The sequence below is a fragment of the Camelus bactrianus genome, chromosome 20 (assembly GCF_048773025.1).
Source record: "Camelus bactrianus isolate YW-2024 breed Bactrian camel chromosome 20, ASM4877302v1, whole genome shotgun sequence".
Taxonomy (NCBI): Eukaryota; Metazoa; Chordata; class Mammalia; order Artiodactyla; family Camelidae; genus Camelus; species Camelus bactrianus.
In genome coordinates, this window is record NC_133558.1 from 34,856,708 (window position 1) to 34,870,991 (window position 14,284).

Genomic DNA, 14,284 nt, shown 5'->3' on the forward strand with positions numbered 1-14,284 from the left:
GCTAAAAATCCTCCATTGTTTGGATGTGCCACCTCTGATTTATCCATTCATGTGTTAACGGACTTTTGTGTTGCCTCCACTTTTTGAATATTATGAACAACACTGCTATGACCTTTGTGCACAAATTTTCATGTGGATGTGTTTTTGACTCTCAAGTCAAAACCCACCTACAAGTGGAATTGCTGAATCCTATGGTAACACTACGTTTAACTTTTTGAATAGCTGCCTAGAGTTCCTCACATGGTTTTAAATTTCAGTCCTGTGGTCCTTTCACAACAGAGAGGAGAACCCCCCAAACCCCCAGATTGAGGTGCACTGAGTAAATCTGATTGCTTCACACCTGTCTTAAAATGTTTGAGATAATCCTGGCATCTCGAAGACCAGCCTTTGTTAACACTGTCAAGTGGTTGATAAGTTAAGTTCTTGGTCATCATTCTAATAATTTCTGGAATTTAAGGATCAACCCCTTCAGATCCTTCCCTTCCCAGGCATTATCCTCTAGACAGTCAGATAATTTGTCCTTTGTCTCTAGTTGTTGGAGGGTGTCCTGCTCAAAGGAGCCTGAATCTCTGGGGTTATGGTGCTACCCTCCTCCTGGCTTCATAGTTCATTCATGGTTGGAAACCTCTGTCACTGTGCTGTATCCATGCACCACATCCTCTTACACAAGCTCTCTGGCTTGATTCCACCCCAAGTTTACTCTTTCCTCATCCTCATAGGTCTCTGCTCCGCTGGACCTCAGTTACACCCACGAAGTCCTGTAGTGCCATTGGTCAGGATCGCCTGCCACGTTCCTGCTCAGTCAAGGATGGACCTAAATTGTTCCTACTAATGGTTGAAAAAACAGAAACAATATTGTACAGGCTCTCTCCTTTATGTCTCTCCCACAGAGGTTGTATTTGCTGGCGATGCAGTTGAGAATGGCTCTGGTCTGCACCAGCTTCATGCCATCAATTTCAACCATTGGCACGTGCTGGAACAACAAGCTTCCAGCTTTGGAAAGAGGAAACGAAGTAGAGTGAAATGACTGAGGAATCATACCCTTTCAGGATGAAAAAATGTTCGTTGAAATGACTAACGATATAATGTGAAACCCTAAAATGACCTGGTACACCTAAGCAGAATAGGACTTTGTTTTCAGCTTCCTATAGTCCTTCTTTTCCTCATCCAGCTGCCTTTTACTTTTCAACCTATTACTGCATTTATCTTTTTATTTCCCATTCAGCTACATGGGAGTTCCCGTGTAATTCTATGTTGATTTGTCTTCATGGATATATTAGAAAGATGTTGGAAGAGAGGGCCCCAGCCGGCTGACATTTCCAGTGGGAAGTCCCAGAGTAAGCCTCACGTTATTTGCTGCAGGATTGGAGGGAGATGTTCGTCTGGGGGTGGTCCCTCTCTCTGCTCACTGAGTCTGCAATATTCCTAGGATACTCCCTTGTCTAACCCGTCAGAGAAAAAATTCAAGGCAACCGCTGGGTCTGTTTCTCCTCTCTTCACTCTAATGCATGAGTTTGTGTGTCCTCGGATGGGAAGGCTGCTGGGGATTCTGAACGAATACAGCTCACTCAGGGTGCAGAAAGGCGGGAGACAGCAATGAGACGGCACTGTTGGCACTGGGGCTGGTTCCTTTAGCAAATACTCAGACTTCCAGCCTGTCCTAAACCTGAGTGAGTGGCAAGACCTGCTCTGGGAGCCCCACCCCTTACCTTTAACCACTTTTCTCCCCCTCCACTGGCCTCACTCCCACCGTGCACACACATAGCATTACTGGTATTAAAACTTCAACTTACGACTTCTACTAGATACCCTTATCAGAGGAATTCAGTTCTTTAGACTTATCATTGCTCAACATATCCAAGTCTTATGGAGTTTCTGTACATTTCTCCTCAAACTGAAAAGCAGAAAGAGTCAATGAGTTCTCGTTAATTCATGCCATAGCACTATTGAACTTGAATGGCCCTGTCCAGTACAGACTATGGAGAAGGTAAGATTTCTGAGTTTGGCAGGGTGCACAGAGGACAGTGATCAGGCCACGTGGAGTTTTAGATTAGAGCCACCAAGATAAAAGCATGGGTTGCAACACGTAACTGCTCATTTTGAAGGTTAATTCACCTCCACCCTGTCTCCATTTTTATCAATTATTAGATTGTGATTTGGGAGGGGGATGTCATTGGTGGGAAGGGGCTGGGAAGTTCTTCAAGTCATGGAGTTTTAATACCTCTGGGAAGCTTTTCTCTCCCTGTGAGATCAGGACAGGGTATTGGGTGTCCTCCAGCATTGGGTATCCATGGGGCCAGTGACTCCCAAGATGCTGCCAACAGGGACCTCTGCTGTAAATTACCTCTTTTATTCAATTTTTATCCTAAAAAAAGGTCTTGATGGTGAAAAGTTTGGGAATTGGGGGTTTCTACCTTGCTCAGTGGGACACTTCATTGTCAATCTGCATGATCCCATAGGTCAGACCATACAGATAGTGAGGTGTGTGGGCAACAATCTATAAAGCGCTCAACTCAGAACAGCATAAGGGATGGTGGGTGGTCACTGTGGGAGGGTGGTCGAGGTGGGATGGGGCTGGCTGGTGGGATGTAGCTTGTGAGGTTGAGGGAGATGGATGGGGTTGAAAGGACCGTCCAGAAGTCCTGACCAGGAGCCTCTGGGAAGCCTTGCCCCCAACCTCCTCAGTCAGGTGGGGATGGACAAGAGGAGGCCTGGGGTGCTCTCAAGGTCTCCCCTCCTCCCCCCTCCTGTGCTGAGCTCATCCTGCCCAGGGGCTGTGAATGCATCCTTGAACCCCAGCGCTGGACCACAATGAAAACTGTTGGTTGTTGATTTATATAAATTAAGCACACTAGTCTGGCACTATTTTCATTTTCTGTGTACCTGATTCTTCATGAACTTGAGACAGGACCAAGCCAATGTCCTGTGCCCTTGTTTAATCCTGCGGCTCAGGGAAACATGTTGTTAGGAGACTAAGGGAGCGCATTAGAGGTTCCCCTCATGGGACACCACCTCTCCTGAAACCCTCCTCTACTGCTCTCCCCGGAGGGACCAGCTGTCCAGGGTCTGTCCATGACCCCCTCCCCAGGACATCCTCTCTGACTCCCTCTGACCTGGGCTGAGAAGTGTTTTTCTCACTCACACCTCTAGAGGGCAGCACTCAACAGAGTCCCACATTTGCTACACGGAATATGGCAGCTGAACACTGTGAAATGCTTGAGTGTCCTCCTAGATGCTCCCGCCCCTCCTCTTCATCACGTATTTGCTTGTCTGCATCCTCACTAGAGTGTAAGCTGCCTGAGGGCAGGGAGCGTGTCTGTCTTGTTCATCCGTGTGTCTCCAGGACCCGGCACAGAACTTGGCACTTAAAAGTGCTCAACAAAATCATTGCTGAGTGAGTGTATTAAATCTTTAACAGGTAGGTTGTTACAGCTGGCTCTTCCTCATATTTGTGGTTATATCTTGGCTTTACTACATTTATGTTTTAATATTCTGTATATATATTTATCCTTTTATTGTAGAAAATTCTAGCATGTACAAAAATAAAAGTGCAGTGAATCACATACCCTTCATCTAGCTTCAATATTTATCAGCTCAAGCCAATCTTGTGTCATCTATACGCCCAGCCACCCTCCCTCTCTCGTAAATGTGGAAGTAAATCTTAGATCTCATATCATTTCATCCTTATATACTTCCCATACATTTCTAAAACATAAGAACTACTTGGAAAAAAACACAATAAACCTAAAATCATACCTAAAAATTGCCAATAATTCTTTCATACCTCATACGCAATCAGCAATCAAGTTCCTAATTGTGTGTCATAAATAATATTTACAGTTTGTTGAAATCCAATTTGTGTAGTTGATGTTTCTTTTGCTTCCTTTAAAAACATTTTTAAGATTGCTTATGCACTCTTCCATGGACAAGATTATTTAAATACTTACTTGGCCAAATCAGTCCATTTCTTTCTTCATATGCAGCTATTTTTCTTTGATGCAAACCTGTTCCCAGCTCATCTAGTGTGGAAGTCTCCTAGTTTGTGTGAGAAAAGTGCTTTGATACCATCAATTTAGATCCACCTTAAGAGGACCTATCTCAGGACCTACCTCCACTCCAGCTGCAGCCAGAAGCCACCAGATGGGTTCCATCCTACCCCGTCCATTGAAGTAGTGAAGTATGGGCTTCCCCATCATGATAGCGGTCTCCTGGTTTCCATGAACTTGGATGAATCGGACCACAGAAGCAAACTGCACTTTGTATGTTTGAACAGAAGCTTTGTGACAGGGTTGGTAGAGTTCCCTGTGGGTCTTCTTTGACCCAAACCTCACCCCTTAGTATCCATCGTAGTGACATTGCACCAAACCAGTCTCAAATTACCATGCGTCCTCACTCTGGGGACATAAATAGACCAGCCTTCATCCTACACAGCTGCCTCCCTGGGCTGATGAGAGGCCTTGAAATCAGAACTTTCTGAGGCAGGAGGAGCAGGGAGCAGAGTCAGTCTTCTGCTCTTTGGCTGTCATGCTGTACTTGTCCAAAAACATTAACTGGGACCGAATCCTGCCCCGACTGTCCCCCAATCCTTCCAAATTCTCTCCACAGGAGAGCAAGCTCATTCCTTTGTTTTCTATTGGAATTCTCTATTTTTTCACTGCTGGGTGAATTTTATTTTACAATCTAGAAAAAGGGATGCTAGTGCATGACCTTTGTAGTGTATGGCAAAGAAATAACATGTGTTTGGTGTCTACCACCTAATGGGCACTTTCTCATTTTAATCCTCCTTTCATCTTCATAAAAACTTCTTGAGTTAGATTCTGCTATTATTCTAAGTTTACAGTTGGTGACTTTGATATCTCTAAAGGTTAAGCAGCTAGCCCAAAGCAACTGATGAGTTTCATATTGAAATACATTTTTATTTGACACCAAAGTCTAGGAGCTTCTATCTACCAGTGTTTTGCCAGCTATGGCTTGTGGCCCATTAGTGGATTGTGAAACCAACACAGTGGGTACTGACTAGCATTTTTCAAACGCAACATAGTAGTAGATATGAGAGTGTACCATATATAGTAAGGATAAGTTTGTTTGTTTTTGGTAAAACTTTTATTTTAGCTACATTTATGTTGTGTGTGAGTGTCTAACAGAAAAGAACAAATCTGACCCCGTATTAGATCTATTACTTTATCTCTAAACTTTGTGCCCTGTTGCCTGTGCTGAGTCATGCTGGCTCTGCACTTTTGTAAAAGACTGTTGCCTAAAGTCTGAAATAGACACGATAGTCCTTTCTCAAGGCTCTGACTCTCAGACTTGAAGTTTAAAGGTTTAACAGTTTTCATTCATATAGAGATAAAAAGTTGCATAACAGTGAATAATATTTATCTAGTTGGAGGTTTACAGGAATATAGTGACCAGACGTACATGGACAGCTGCAAGAACAAAGGATTCACATCCCCTCCGGGGTCTGGTCGGCACCAAGTAGTGTGCAACCCCCAACCACATTCTCTCCCCCTTTAGCATAAAAGAAGCCGAAATTCTAACTCAGGTAAGGAGGTTCTTTGGGACACTAGTTTGCCATCTTCTTGGTCTGCTGGCTTTCTGAATAAAGTTGCTCTTCCTTGCTCCAACAACCTCTCTCTCCATGTATTGGCTGGCTTGTCATGCAGTGAGCAGTACAAATTTGGACTTAGTATCATGTCCATGTGTGATTGTGTGATCTGGGTTTTATAAAATGTAAGATGCATTTGACTGAGACCTGCCAAAGAAGTCTGACAGATGCTGCTCTATTCTAAGTTGTCTCTGCACTAGTGACACTTGGGGTTAGGTAATTCTTTGTTGTGGGGGTAGTCCTGTGCATTGGAGGATATTTACTTTTAGCAGCCTCCCTGGCCTCTATGCACGAGGGACAGGTAGCATGGTGCCCCCTTGCCCATCATGACTGGGCGAATTAAGCAGTGGTCTTGGACCAGTTTTCTCAGTGATGCGAGTACAAAAGCACACGTGTCATTAAAAAGCAAGGATTCGATTGCCTAGACTAAGGGAGGGACAATTTCCCTTCGTCACTAGACCTCTGGTCAAATTTTTTTTTTTTAAATTTTTGCAAGATTTTGTGGTTGTTGAGTTTTTAGCACCAAGGTTGTCCTTACACAATAGTTATATTTCCAAAACGACAGGTGAAACTGAAATGGTGCCCTATAACCTACAAGGCCCTTCAGGCAGAAACAAAACGATACAGCAAGAACACCAAGCTTGTTTTGCAGAGAACACCAAGGAAACTGCAGATGCGGAAACAAGTGGCTAACGTCCTCTCCTACTGAGTGCTGAGGGGCCAGGATGATCAACAGAGCACTTTAGACATCACTGGCTGCAAATCCACCGCATTTTACACACAAACCACCCTCTTCCTAACTTGCTTATACAACCCATGAAGAGGCATGAACAGTCAGGCCTGTTTACAGAGAACTCCTGAAACGTACACTGAAACTTACACTTACTTTCCACCAATCATTTCTTTCCGCCCCTTGTTTTCTAACTCAAAGCAGATTGGGGAGACAGATTTGAGCATTGCCTCTGTCTCCTTGCTTGGCTGCCTTGCAATAAAGCCTTTTTCTTTCTGCAAAATACCATTGCCCTGGAAGCTCCAACACCAGTGTGACTTTTCACACGGTCTCTCTGAGATTCAGAGGGCTTCCTGTATGAGGCCTTTGTTTTCATCTTTTTTAAGTTGGCATTTCTTCCTGGGCATGACCAGTTCTCACTATGTGCCATCCTACTTGGTGACTTCGCTTGCTTTTTAAAAATGAATTCTATGTTCCACTGGTGCATCAAGCTCTCCCCTCCAGACTTGCAGAGTTGCAGAGCTAGAAGGTATGTGAGAAATCAGTTGGTCCTCCTCCAAGTATGTAATGAACACACTGCACTCCAGGGAGAGCATGCGATTGGCCAGCTAGCTAGTTCATGATAAAGTCTGGATTAGAGCCTAGTCCTCCGGGTATTCTGACTAGTTTCTTCCTACTATATCTATTTTACTATTGAATTTTCGCACCCTGCAAAGATCACAGTTTCTATGCCCCCCATCCCCACCCCCCACCCCCAGTAAGCTGTCAACTCCCAGAAAGCAGATATGTCGCCATTGTCTTTAGCACAGGCTGTGGCTCAAAGTTCGGGGCACCCTCCATGTGATCCTCATGGTTAGATTGCTCAAGAGCCACGTTTTGCTTTTCGGTTTTGCTTTATTTTGTTTTGATTTCCATTTCTCTTATAGGGCTTGCTGTTTTGCAACACAGCAGTCTAGAATAATTAAATAATAAGCTAGGATCATGGCCATGAAAGTAAACCATCCTGATTGTAAAACCCACCATTGTGCTGTTTAAACCGAACTATCAAAACAGTAGAACTCTCCCACATAGTACAAACTTAATGACTATGCAAAAAAAAAAAAAAAAAAAATTGGGCAAGTGCTTAAGCAGAGCGGCCCAGGGAAATCTTAATAACTTGGCAAAGGGAGGGGATTTGCAAATCCTCTGTTGGACTGGGAACAGGACAGTTCAAGAGAAGGGCATTATTTTCTTGACTATGCCTAAGAAATCCAGATGCACTTGCCTCACTCACCTTGAAGACCCGTGCATTTAGATTCACTTGCAATTCTGAGTCTTTTTTTGCAAGAAACTCTGCCCACGCTTTGGTCTCAAAAACAGTGAACAAGGAGGAGGAGAGGAAGGAGGAGGAGAAGGGAAAGCAGCATGTTACTTGACGCTCAGTCACAAAGCAACTCAGGGACAACAAGCTGACGTCGGTGAAATCAGCTATCGCGGTCAGACTGTGACGCGCAGGCACTGACGATCGGTCCCTAGCGGGAGATGCTGGTTCAAGTGGCATGCAACCACTCAGATAGATTTCCTTGTCATTGCTCAAGTGGGGTTCCCAAATGTGACAATGTCAAGATCAAATGCAGCATAATTGTGTGTTGACTCCCGTGTGGGAATCACACTAATACATCATTTGTAATAGAGAAAGCAACTTCAGTGTAAGCTCGCACGCTGCTCCGAGCCCGGGGAAGTTTGGTGTTTTCAGGTGGCCCATAATAACATTCTTACTTTTTCCTTATCATCAAATTCTCTGTCCTCATTTTCTAAATTCCGTACTATCATTTTTTCCTTTAGAGACACGTCCTTGAGGAACTCACAAACAATGCTAGAGTTGTCTCCTGAGCAAGCCAAGAAGATACAATAGGAACGACCGAAGACCCGCCTAAAATAACACATTTAAAAATGTCTTCCTGGTGAAACAGACATGGGAAAAATGTATGAAGATTGTAAGATCGGTACCAACCTAATTAAAGTCTAGCTGCCTCTCTCCTCAATGCCAATCCCTCCGTGTATGTTAAATGCTTTAACATTGTGACACCCTCTCCCTCTGGGAGGAGGGGAGGTGGTCCGGATAGGGAACAGCCTCCCAAGGCTATCCAGGCACCACACCGTTCCAGACTAGACCACAAAGAAAATGATAAATCAACAGTGTCTCATTTCAAGGTGATTCATAAATGTACAAACAGAGATTTTGAATTGATTTGGCCACCCAGCAGGTGGGGGGGACCAGACTTTTATAAATACTGCTTATAGAGGATTTCATGAAATTGGCTACAAAGTCTATGGAAGGAGGAAAAATCTTGTAGGGAGAAGGGGAAGTGTGTCACAGGATGGTGCTGTTGACACAGAAAAAATAGGACGTGATAGGATGGCCGTGTCCCATGTCCCAGGCAAGTCCTGGGGACACACCCCATCAAGTAAGGGTCCTTGGCTTTGGGCAGGAAAGAATTCAAGAGTGAGCCACAGTAGAGTGAAAGTAGATTTGTTCATAGAGATACACACTCCATAGACAGAGTGCTGTCAGTCTCACTCAGAAGGGAGAGCGACCACGAGGGGCGGTGACTTTATATGCTAACAAGTGGGAGGATTGTTCCAACTACTTTGGGGAAAGGGCTGGGATTCCCAGGAATTGGGCCACCATCTGCTTTTTGACCTTTTAGGGTCAGCCTTGAAGCTGTCATGCCACCTGTGGGAGTGCCATTCAGCAGCTACTGTATTACGGTGAGCATCTACTGAAGCTCAAGGTCTACCGGGCATTGACTTTTCTGCCATCTTGGTAGCAATTTCTGTGTCCTTCTTTTAATGGTTGTGCCCTGCCCCCTTCCCTCCTGTGTCAGAACTATGCTGGGGGTGAAAGAGGTAAAAGAGGGTAAAAAGAGAGTGGAAGAGGCCTGCTGGCATTAATGAGATCAGTTAGTAAAGAGTAGGGACGCAAACTCGTGGGTAGAAAATATCGGTTTAACAAAACTCAGGCAAGCTGAAAACCAAACACCAGAACCGAAGTCTTGACTGAGGAAAAGCAAGCAGCTAATCCAAGCTCCTCTTTCTTATTTTGAAATAATTGTTTCCTTAACTGGAACCCAGACTCCTGAGCTGCATCTGCAATATTAAGGGCTAGTGCTGGGACTAGCTGCTAATTTGTTTAAAATCAAATTCAACTACAGGACCAACACACTTCATAAAACTGGTACCTCTTCAGCTTTTTGATTATTTGGATATTATCAAATACACATATGACTTGTGTAATATAGCTAATGAAAATAAAGATTAAATATATACATCAACTTCAGCTTCTTCTTTTTCCCCATTGGGGAAAAATTCAACTTCCTCTCTCACCAAATTGCCAATTGGAATGGAGTGTGCCTTCTTGCCTCTGCTGACCTCTAGTGGTGTCAGAAATCATGATTAAAAGGAGCAGGAAAAGCAGGTGGAAATGGAAGGCGGGGAGGGCAGAAAGGACTTGCTTCTTGCGGAAAGCATGGAAATCTTCAACTGTGTTTTAGATAGAAATGCAACTAAGAAACAGACTTACAGACACAGAAAACAAACCTATGGTTACCAGTGGGGGAAGCAGGTGGGAAGGGATAAATTGGGAGTTCGAGATTTGCAGATGCAAACTACTATACATAAAATAGATAAACAACAAGTTGTACTGTACAGCACAGGGAACATACTCGAAATCCTATAGAAACCTATAATGAAAAAGAATATGAAAAGGAATATATGTATTTATATGTATGACTGAACTATTATGCTGGACACCAGAAATTGACACATTATAAGCTGACTATACTTCAATAAAAAAAGAAATGCAGTTTAGACCACCAACATGAAAACTGATTGGTGATGGTTCCATACAGTTTCCTCTTGTAATAGGGAAGAACAAGTCTGATTCCATATTAGATCTGTTCCCTTAGCTCTCACCTTATGCTCTGTTTCGTGGGCTTAGTCCTGCTGGTTCCGCACCTTTTGTAAAAGAATATTGCCTAGAGCCTCAAATAGACAGGACAGCCCATTTTCAAGGCTCTGATCTTTAAGGGTATAACACTTATCCATTCATACAGAGATAAAAAGTTACAGAACAGAAAATAACATTTATCTTGTTGGAGGTTTTCAGGAACATCATGACCTGACCTACTGGGACAGCTGCAGGAACAAAGGATTCAGACACCAAGAAGTTTGCAAAAACCACACATCCCACCCCCTTTTTAGTATAAAAGGAGCCTGGATTCTTTCATGTTGAGTGATTGAAATGTCAGTTTACAATGTTGTGTCAATTTCTGGTGTACAGCACAGTGCTTCCGTTGGAGCCTGGATTCTGACTTGGGGAAGATGGTTCTCCAGGACATCAGTCTGCCATCTTCTGGGTCTGCTGGCTTTCCGAATAAAGTTGTTATGCCTTGCCCCAACACCTCATCTCCCAGCTGATTGGTCTGTCATGTGGGGAGCAGAACAAGTTTGGACTTAAGAACACTCTCAAACAAAAGGCTGCCATACTTGCAAAAATAACAACCATGTAATTACCACATTTCATCTGGCAGCAGCTGGAGTAAAGGATCTCATCCTTTAAGCCACCCAGGAGCTGCTTAAATCAGAGGTGATTCAGGGCAGGCCAGTAGCAGGTGCTAGGTGAAGGTGGCACTGGTTTGTATCACAGGTGCTGTTCACGGCAAGTTCTCTGGAGTTGATACAGGTGAATGGCACAGACCCAAGGCAACAGCTATCAAGTGTTAACCAAGGCCACCGGGGAGGCGGGGCGACTTCTGTTCCAGGCACTATCTCTATGGCATTGAGAGGAGGACCAATACCCTCCTCCTACAGATAAGGAGACAGAGGTTCAGAAAGATAGAATTTGCTTCATCATCCCTCTGGCAGAGCCGGGACCCAGGTCTCTCTGATGCCAAAGCCCTTGCTGGTTTCAACACGTGCCTCTCAGCCTCAGGGGCAAAAAGGAAGTAAACCGTGAACTGGGGTTTGAAACATGAACCCAAGCCACCACCACTGGGAGCCGGTGAGGGTCTCAGATGTAAAGCAGGCAGAGATGGAGCAGGGAGGTGGACAGGGAGGGCTGAGTCTTCCACCCCTGAGTAGATGAAACCCAAGACACAGGCAACCTTTGGGACATACTTGTGCTAAAATAACTATCAATTGTTTATCTGCAATGCAAACTTCACTCGGCCTCTTATATTTTTATTTGCCAAATCTGTAACCCTACTCCTGAGTGCCTTTTGTGTCTAGTTTGAGTTGGAGGCAGGACCTTGAAATTGTCCTTAATAAGTAAATATTTAATGATGCTTATGGTATAAACAGCAAATAGGGTGTGTAAGGAGGTAGAACATCTCACCCCTGAGGATCGTGTTCCACGGGGTAGCCAAGACTACATTTGTTTGGAAAGATGAGTAAAAAACAAAACAAAACAAAACAGGGCCATGTATAAATTTTCAATGGGCACACACAGATATGTGGGATCTTGTTAAGATGCAGATTCTGATACTTCCATTTAAAAAAAAAAAAAAAGGATGCAAATTCTGATTCAGCAGGTCTGGGGCAGACCCGAGACTCAGCTTTTCTGGCAGGCTCCCTGGGGCTGCTCACACTGCTGGTCGGGGGCCAGACTTGAGTCGTAGGAGTGAATCTGAACCCTGTGAGCCAAACGGGTAGTTCCAACACGGGTACTCTCTGCAGATGGAGCCCTCCACACCCCGATGGGGAGTGGGAGACACTGGGGCTGGTGGCTGGAGTCTCAGACACGGCCGTCTGCTACGTTCCGTTCCGCCGCTGCTACAGTCAGGCTGTCGGTCTTGCTTACTTTTGGCAAAAGACACACAAGGCGCCTTTAAGCCAGAATTGTTGACCTGTGGGTGTTATCTCTTTCCTATCAGCGATTTCTGCAGTGGTCAGACCAGCTGCGGGGACAGAACGTTTATCTTCCTGCAGATGTCTGCGTTAAAGGGAGCAGGGATCTCGTTTCATCTTTCTGTCTCCAGAGTAAAGGAACCCCTTCCCCGCCATCCCACTTTTCAATGCTTAATTCCTTTTGAATTACAGGGAGCAGGACGGAACTGTGGGGCCAGACCCAGAGAGGTCGCTAACTGGAAAATCCCAACTGCAGAAGGGTCAGGAAGGCATTTGGGAGCAGAGAGGCATCCCCACCCCTGCCCCTCACCCCCGGACCAGCCCTGAGGGCACCACTGAAAGCATCTCTGTTGTGGATTTCCAGGCCTCTCACCTCATATTTGGCAGATGCTGTCTTCGGGGTCATCAGCAAAAGTCTCTATTCCTCCTTTGAAGATTTGGAAGGAAAGAGGAAAACTCAGATTTTCCCAGGGTCTGCTATGTGCCAGGCATTGAGACTAAAGCCATCACTGGATTCACACACATGCCCAGTTTTTACTTTGTGTTGAATTCATTTTATTTGTGGGAATAAACATCTGTCTTTAGAATCTGTAGACACACCAGACCCTGCAGTGATATCTTTTTGCTTTTCTTGAGGTGGATGCCCTGATTAAGCAGAAGATGGTTTTGGAAATTGCTCAGGGGATAATCCTACCCGTGGAAAAGCCTTTGTAATTCCATTGCCCAGGAGAGATGGGGGGTGCTCCGGTGGCTTCCACACCCTTTTGGCAGTTGTGTCCCTGGAGGCATCATCTGCTTCAGTGAACTCTGGCATCTCTTCTAAGCCCAAGATCTTTGTTTCCCACTCAACAGGATGCTTCATCACTATATAGAGCTGCTACCGAGTGCAAACTTGTTCTGCTCGCCCCACAACAGGCCAACAAATCGGGAGATGAAGTGTTGGGGCAAGGACTAACGACTTTATTTGGAAAGCCAGCAGACTGAGAAGATGGCAGACTAATGTCCTGGAGAACCATCTTCCGCAAGCCAGAATCCAGGCTCCTTTTAGACTCAAATAGGGGAGAGGGTGTGATTGGTAGCTCTGAACTTCTTGGTGCCGGGATCTTTTCGCAGCTGCCCACATAGGTCAGGACATGGTGTCCCTGTAAACCTCAGTCAAGACAAATGTCATTCTCTCTTCTGCAGCTTTTTATCTTTATATGAATGAGAAGGTGTTACACCCTTAAAGGTCAGAGCCTTGAGAATGGGCTCTCCTGTCTACTTCAGGCTCTAGGAACAGTCTTTTACAAAAGGCGCAGAACCAGCATGACTGAGCCCAGGAAACAGAGCACAGGGTTAGAGCCAAAGGAACAGATCTAATACGGAGTCAGATTTGTTCTTCCCTATTACAAAACCATTCTCTACGACACCTTCTGGGAATAATAAATGCAACTAAATTATAGTTGTGAATTCAACCACAAAGACCTGAAAGGAAAAATAATTGAATTAACTGAATTATTGGATTCTTTTGCAATTGTAAAGGGACAGCAGGGGCACTTACACTAGTGGGAAATAGCCGCTACTTCTAGGTGTGCATTTCAGCCCTGTGAATAGGTGATCCAGCTTAGAGTAGAATTTGAGCGTTTTCCACACCCCCATCCCCCGCACCGTTTCCTTGTTACACACGGTCTCCTAACAATGTGGTCCATCCTCTGCTGTGGAGATTGACACGCATTCCTGGGCTGGGCAGATCAACCTTCCTTTCAACCACTTACTTGCTCTATGATTGTGAAGAGTTACTTTAACTTCTCTGGGACCTCCCTTCTGAGATGGTTGTCAAGGTGATGTAAGAGGTAGAAACAACCTAGCATCAAGCTGTGTTACAGAAATGACAGGCCAGCCAAGAAACAAGCACCACTTGGAGGGTTGGAGTACTCAGATGTATTACGCCGGCGGGCTCAGAGGGGCTTTTGCTCCGAAGCTCTGAGCACCTCCAAGACGTGTGCATGAGGTTTTATAGGGTTAATTACAAGCTTGGGGTATTCGGCCAATAGGCATGGAACAGCTTTAGCAGCATCATTATT